Here is a 7,166-nt window from a genome sequence, read left to right on the forward strand (position 1 = left end):
TTATATTGTTCAAAGCAATAGTCTAGTTTTGACATGATAATTTAAATACTCAAGCATATCAACAAGCAACCATGTCTTTCAAAATATCAATGCTAAAATAAGTTATCCCTAGCTCATCATGCTCAACCATTGATCCATTCATGAAACACACTCGCATAATAGTTACACCCAATACTTAAGTACGATCATATTGCCTCCTAGTTGGTGCTTTTGTAAGAGAAGATGGAGACTCAAAAAAAAGTTGCATAAAGTAAAAGAAGGGCCCTTCTTGGAGGGAAGTAGGGATTTGCAGAGGTGCCAGAGCTCAAAGCGAAAAACTTAGAGATAAAAACCTTTTGGGAGGTGTATCCATCCCACCAACGAAAATGACTTAGAGTTCCCAACACTTTCCATGCTAGATATATCATAGGCGGTTCCCAAACAGAAACTAAAGTTTATTCCTTTTTCCACCATACTTTCACTTTCCATGGCTAACCATATACAGGGGTGCCTTCCATACCAACACTTTCCAAGGAATTTATTATTTGACAACATAAAGTAATTTCATTTTTCATTTCGGGACTGGGCATCCCTAATACCTTTGCCTTACTTGTTGGAAATATGCCCTAGAGGCAATAATAAAATGGTTATTATTGTATTTCCTTGTTCATGATAATTGTCTATTGTTCATGCTATAATTGTATTAACTATAAACCGTAATACATGTGTGAATACATAGACCACAACATGTCCCTAGTAAGCCTCTAGTTGACTAGCTCGTTGATCAATAGATGGTTATGGTTTCCTGACCATGGATATTAGATGTCATTGATAACCGGATCACATCATTAGGAGAATGATGTGATGGACAAGACCCAATCCTAAGCATAGCACAAGATCGTGTAGTTCGTTTGCTAAGAGCTTTTCTAATGTCAAGTATCATTTCCTTAGACCAAGAGATTGTGCAACTCCCGGATACCGTAGGAATGCTTTGGGTGTACCAAACATCACAACGTAACTGGGTGGCTATAAAGGTGCACTACAGGTATCTCCGAAAGTGTCTGTTGGGTTGGCACGAATCGAGACTAGGATTTGTCACTCCGTATGACGGAGAGGTATCTCTGGGCCAACTTGGTAATGCATCATCATAATGAGCTCAATGTGACTAAGGAGTTAGCCACGGGATCATGCATTACCGAACGAGTAAAGAGACTTGCCGGTAACAAGATTGAACGAGGTATTGGGATACCGACGATCGAATCTCGGACAAGTAACATACCGATAGACAAAGGGAATTGTATACGGGATTGATTGAATCCCCGACATCGTGGTTCATCTGATGAAATCATCGTGGAACATGTGGGAGCCAATATGGTATCCAGATCCCGCTATTGGTTATTGGCCGGAGAGGTGTCTCGGTCATGTCTGCATGGTTCCCGAACCCGTAGGGTCTACACACTTAAGGTTCGGTGACGCTAGAGTTGTTATGGGAAATAGTATGTGGTTACCGAAGGTTGTTCGAAGTCCCGGATGAGATCCCGTACATGAAGAGGAGCTCCGGAATGGTCCGGAGGTGCAGATCGGTATATTGGACGAAGGGTATTGGAGTCCGGAATTGTTCCGGGGGTACCAGGCTATGGCCAGCATGTCCGAAAGGGGTTTCGGAGGACCCGACAAGCGTTGGGGGGCCTTATGGGCCAAGGGGAGGGGGCACACCAGCCCACTAAGGGGCTGTGCGCCCCTCCCAACCCCTCTCACGTAACGTGGAGAGGTGGGGGCGCCTCCCCTAGGGCAGCCACCCCTCCCGGCTTGGGTGGCAAGTTTCCCAAGGGTGGGGGCGCCCAAACCGATCTAGGGTTTCCCCTGTGGCCGCCTCCCCTCCCCTAGGGAACCCTAGGGCGCCTCCTCCACCCACTTCCCCCTATATATAGTGAGGGAGAGAGAGGGCAGCCGCACCCCTTGCCTGGCGCAGCCCTCTCCTCTTAAAACTCCTCCTCCTCCGTAGTGCTTAGCGAAGCTCTGCCGGAGAACCACCAGCTCCATCGCCACCACACCGTCGTGCTGCTGGAGTTCTCCCTCAACTTCTCCTCTCCCCTTGCTGGATCAAGAAGGAGGAGACGTCCCCGGGCTGTACGTGTGTTGAACGCGGAGGCGCCGTCCGTTCGGCGCTAGATCAGATCTTCCGCGATTTGAATCGCCGCGAGTACGACTCCATCAACCGCGTTCTTGTAACGCTTCCGCTTAGCGATCTTCAAGGGTATGAAGATGCACTCCCTCTCTCTCGTTGCTAGCATCTCCTAGATTGATCTTGGTGACACGTAGGAAAATTTTGAATTATTGCTACGTTCCCCAATAGTGGCATAATGAGCCAGGTCTATGCGTAGATTCTATGCACGAGTAGAACACAAAGTAGTTGTGGGCGATGATTTGTTCAATTTTCTTACCATTACTAGTCTTATCGTGATTCGGCGGCATTGTGGGATGAAGCGGCCTGGACCGACCTGACACGTACACTTACGTGAGACAGGTTTCACCGACTGACATGTACTTGATGCATAAGGTGGCTAGCGGGTGTCTGTCTCTCCCACTTTAGTAGGATCGGATTCGATGAAGAGGGTCCTTATGAAGGGTAAATAGCAATTGGCATATCACCGTTGTGGCTTTTGCGTAGGTAAGAAACGTTCTTGCTAGAAACCCATAGCAGGCACGTAAAACATGCAACAACAATTAGAGGACGTCTAACTTGTTTTTGCAGGGTATGCTATGTGATGTGATATGGACAAAAGGATGTGATGAATTATATATATGTGATGTATGAGATTGATCATGTTCTTGTAATAGGAATCACGACTTGCATGTCAATGAGTATGACAACCGGCAGGAGCCATAGGAGTTGTCATAATTTATTGTATGACCTGCGTGTCAATGAAAAACGCCATGTAATTACTTTACTTTATTGCTAACCGTTAGCCATAATAGTAGAATTAATAGTTGGCGAGACAACTTCATGAAGACACGATGATGGAGATCATGGTGTCATGCCGGTGACGAAGGTGATCATGCCGCGCCTCGAAGATGGAGATCAAAAGGCGCAAGACGATACTGGCCATATCATGTCACTTTATGATTTGCATGTGATGTTTGTCATGTTTACATATTATTTGCTTAGAACGACGGTAGCATAAATAAGATGATCCCTCACTAAAATTTCAAGATATGTGTTCCCCCTAACTGTGCACCGTTGCGAAGGTTCGTTGTTTCGAAGCACCACGTGATGATCGGGTGTGATAGATTCTAACATTCGCATACAACGGGTGTATGCCAGATTTACACATGCGAAACACTTAGGTTGACTTGACGAGCCTAGCATGTACAGACATGGCCTCGGAACACAAGAGACCGAAAGGTCGAACATGAGTCGTATAGTAGATACGATCAACATGGAGATGTTCACCGTTGATGACTAGTCCGTCTCATGTGATGATCGGACACGGTCTAGTCGATTCGGATCATGTATCACTTAGAAGACTAGAGGGATGTCTATCTAAGTGGGAGTTCATTAAATAATCAGATGAACTTAATTATCATGAACATAGTCAAAAGGTCTTTGCAAATTATGTCATAGCTTACGCTTTGGTTCTACTGTTTAAGATATGTTCCTAGAGAAAATTTAGTTGAAAGTTGATAGTAGAAATTATGCGGACTGGGTCCGTAAACTGAGGATTATCCTCATTGCTGTGCAGAAGGCTTATGTCCTTAATGCACCGCTCGGTGTGCTTAACCTCGAGCGTCGTTTGTGGATGTTGCGAACATCTGACATACACGTTTTGATTACTACGTGATAGTTCAGTGCGTAATGCTAACGGTTTAGAATTGAGGCGCCAAAGACGTTTTTGAAACGTCGCAGAACATATGATATGTTCCAAAGACTGAAATCGGGATTTCAGACTAGTGCCCATGTCAAGAGGTATGAGACCTCTGACAAGTTTCTTAAGCCTGCAAACTAAGGAAGAAAAGCTCAATCGTTGAGCATGTGCTCAGATTGTCTGGGTACTACAATCGCTTGAATCGAGTGGGAGTTAATCTTCCAGATGAGATAGTGATGGTTTTCCATAGTCACTGCCACCAAGCTATTAGAGCTTCGTGATGAACTATAACATATCAGGGATAGACATGATGATCCTTGAGCAACTCGCGATGTTTGACACCGCGAAAGTAGAAATCAAGTAGGAGCATCAATTGTTGATGGTTAGTAAAACCACTAGTTTCAAGAAGGGCAAGGGAAAGAAGGGATACTTCATGAAACGGAAAATCAGTTGCTGCTCTAGTGAAGAAACCCAAGGTTGAACACAAACCCGAGACTAAGTGCTTCTGTAATGAGGGGAACGGTCACTGAAGCAGAACTACCCTAGATACTTGGTAGATGAGAAGGCAGGCAAGGTCGACAGAAGTATATTGGATATACATTATATTAATGTGTACTTTACTAGTACTCCTAGTAGCACCAGGGTATTAGATACCGGTTCGGTTGCTAAGTGTTGGTAACTCGAAATAAAAGGAGACTAGCTAAAGGTGAGATGACGATATGTGTTGGAAGTGTTTCCAAGGTTGATGTGATCAAGCATCGCATGCTCCCTCTACCATCGAGATTGGTGTTAAACCTAAATAATTGTTATTTGGTGTTTGCGTTGAGCATAGACATGATTGGATTATGTTTATCGCAATACGGTTAGTCATTTAAGGAGAATAATGGTTACTCTGTTTATTTGAATAATACCTTCAATGGTCTTGCACCTAAAATGAATGGTTTATTGAATCTCGATCGTAGTGATACACATGTTCATGCCAAAAGATATAAAATAGTAATGATAGTACCACATACTTGTGGCACTTCCATTTGAGTCATATTGGTATAAAACGCATGAAGAAGCTCCATGTTGATGGATCTTTGGACTCGCTCGTTTTCAAAAAGATTGAGACATGCGAACCATGTCTATTGGTAGATATGCATGAAGAAACTCCATACAGATGGATCGTTTGGACTCACTTGATTTTGAATCACTTGAGACATGCAAATCATAACACATGGGCAAGATGACTGAAAGGCCTCGTTTTCAGGAAGATGGAACAAGAAAGCAACTTGTTGGAAGTAATACATTTTGATGTGTGCAGTCCAATGAGTGCTGAGGCACGCAGTGGATATCGTTATGTTCTTACTTCATAGATGATTTGAGTAGATGCTGAGTATATTTACTTGATGAAACACAAGTCTGAATTATTGAAAGGTTCAAGTAATTTCAGAGTGAAGTTGAAGATCGTTGTGACAAGAGAATAAAATGTCTGTGATATGATCATAGAGATGAATATCTGAATTACGAGTTTGGCACACAATGAAGACATTGTGGAAATTGTTTCACAACTAATACCGCCTGGAACACCATAGTGTGATGGTGTGTCCGAACATCATAACTGCACCCTATTGGATATGGTGCATACCATGATGTCTCTTATCGAATTACCGCTATCATTTATGGGCTAGGCATTAGAGACAACCGCATTCACTTTAAATAGGGCACCACGCAATTCCATTGAGCCGACACCGTATGAACTATGGTTTAGAGAAACCTAAGCTGTCGTTTCTTAAAAGTTTGGGGCTGCGACGCTTATGTGAAAAAGTTTCAGGCTAATAAGCTCGAACCCAAAGCGGATAAATGCATCTTCATAGAATACCCAAAACAGTTGGGTATACCTCCTATTTCAGATCCGGAAGCAAAAGTGATTGTTTCTAGAAACGGGTCCTTTCTCGAGGAAAAGTTTCTCTCGAAAGAATTGAGTGGGAGGATGGTGGAGACTTGATGAGGTTATTGAACCGTCACTTCAACTAGTGTGTGTAGCAGGGCACAGGAAGTTGTTCCTGTGGCACCTACAGCAATTGAAGTGGAAGCTTATGATAGTGATCATGAAACTTCGGATCAAGTCACTACCAAACCTCGTAGGTCGACAAGGATGCGTACTACTTCAGAGTGGTACATAATCATGTCTTTGAAGTCATGTTGCTAGACAACAATGAACCTACGAGCTATGGAGAAGCGATGGTGGGCCTAGATTCCAACGAATGGCTCGAGGCCATATAAAAAAACAAAGTATAGACTTTGGAAGAACTACTTGATGGTCGTAAGGCTGTTGGGTGCAGATGGATTTTAAAAAGGAAGACGGACAATGATGGTAAGTGTCACCATTAAGAAAGCTCGACTTGTCGTTAAGATGTTTTCCGACAAGTTCAAGGAGTTGATTGCGATGAGACTTTCTCACTCGTAGCGATGCTAAGAGTCTGTTGGAATTATATTAGCAGTTACTGCATTATTTATGAAATCTTGCAGATAGGATGTCAAAACATTGTTTCCTCGACGATTTTCTTGAGGAAAGGTTGTATGTGATACAACCAGAAGGTTTTGTCAATCCTAAAAGATGCTAACAAGTATGCAAAGCTCCAGCAATCCTTCTAAGGATTGGAGTAAGCATCTCGGAGTTGGAACATACGCTTTGATGAGATGATCAAAGATTTTGGGTTTATACCAAGTTTATGAGAAACTTGTATTTCCAACGAAGTGAGTGGGAGCACTATAGATTTTTGATGAGTATATGTTGTTAACATATTGTTGATCAGAAATGATGTAGAATTTCTGGAAAGCATATAGGGTTATTTGAAAAGTGTTTTTCAATGGAAAACCTGGATTAAGCTACTTGAACATTGAGCATCAAGATCTATAAGGATAGATCAAAAAACGCTTAATAGTACTTTCAAAATGAATACATACCGTGACAAGATTTTGAAGGAGTTCAAAATAGATCAGCAAAGAAGGAGTTCTTGGCTGTGTTACAAGGTGTGAGTATTGAGTAAGACTCAAGACCTGGCCACGGCAGAAGAGAGAGAAAGGACGAAGGTCGTCCCCTATGCATTAGACGTAGGCTCTACAGTATGCTATGTTGTGTACCGCACCTGAAGTGTGCCTTGCCATGAGTTAGTCAAGGGGTACAATAGTGATCCAGGAATGGATCACATGACAGCGGTCGAACTTATCCTTAGTAACTAGTGGACTAGGGAATTTTCTCGATTATGGCGGTGGTAAAAGAGTTCGTCGTAAAGGGTTACGTCGATGCGAACTTTGACACTAATCCGGATGACT

Source organism: Triticum aestivum, chromosome 5D (genome assembly GCF_018294505.1).
Source record: "Triticum aestivum cultivar Chinese Spring chromosome 5D, IWGSC CS RefSeq v2.1, whole genome shotgun sequence".
NCBI lineage: Eukaryota > Viridiplantae > Streptophyta > Magnoliopsida > Poales > Poaceae > Triticum > Triticum aestivum.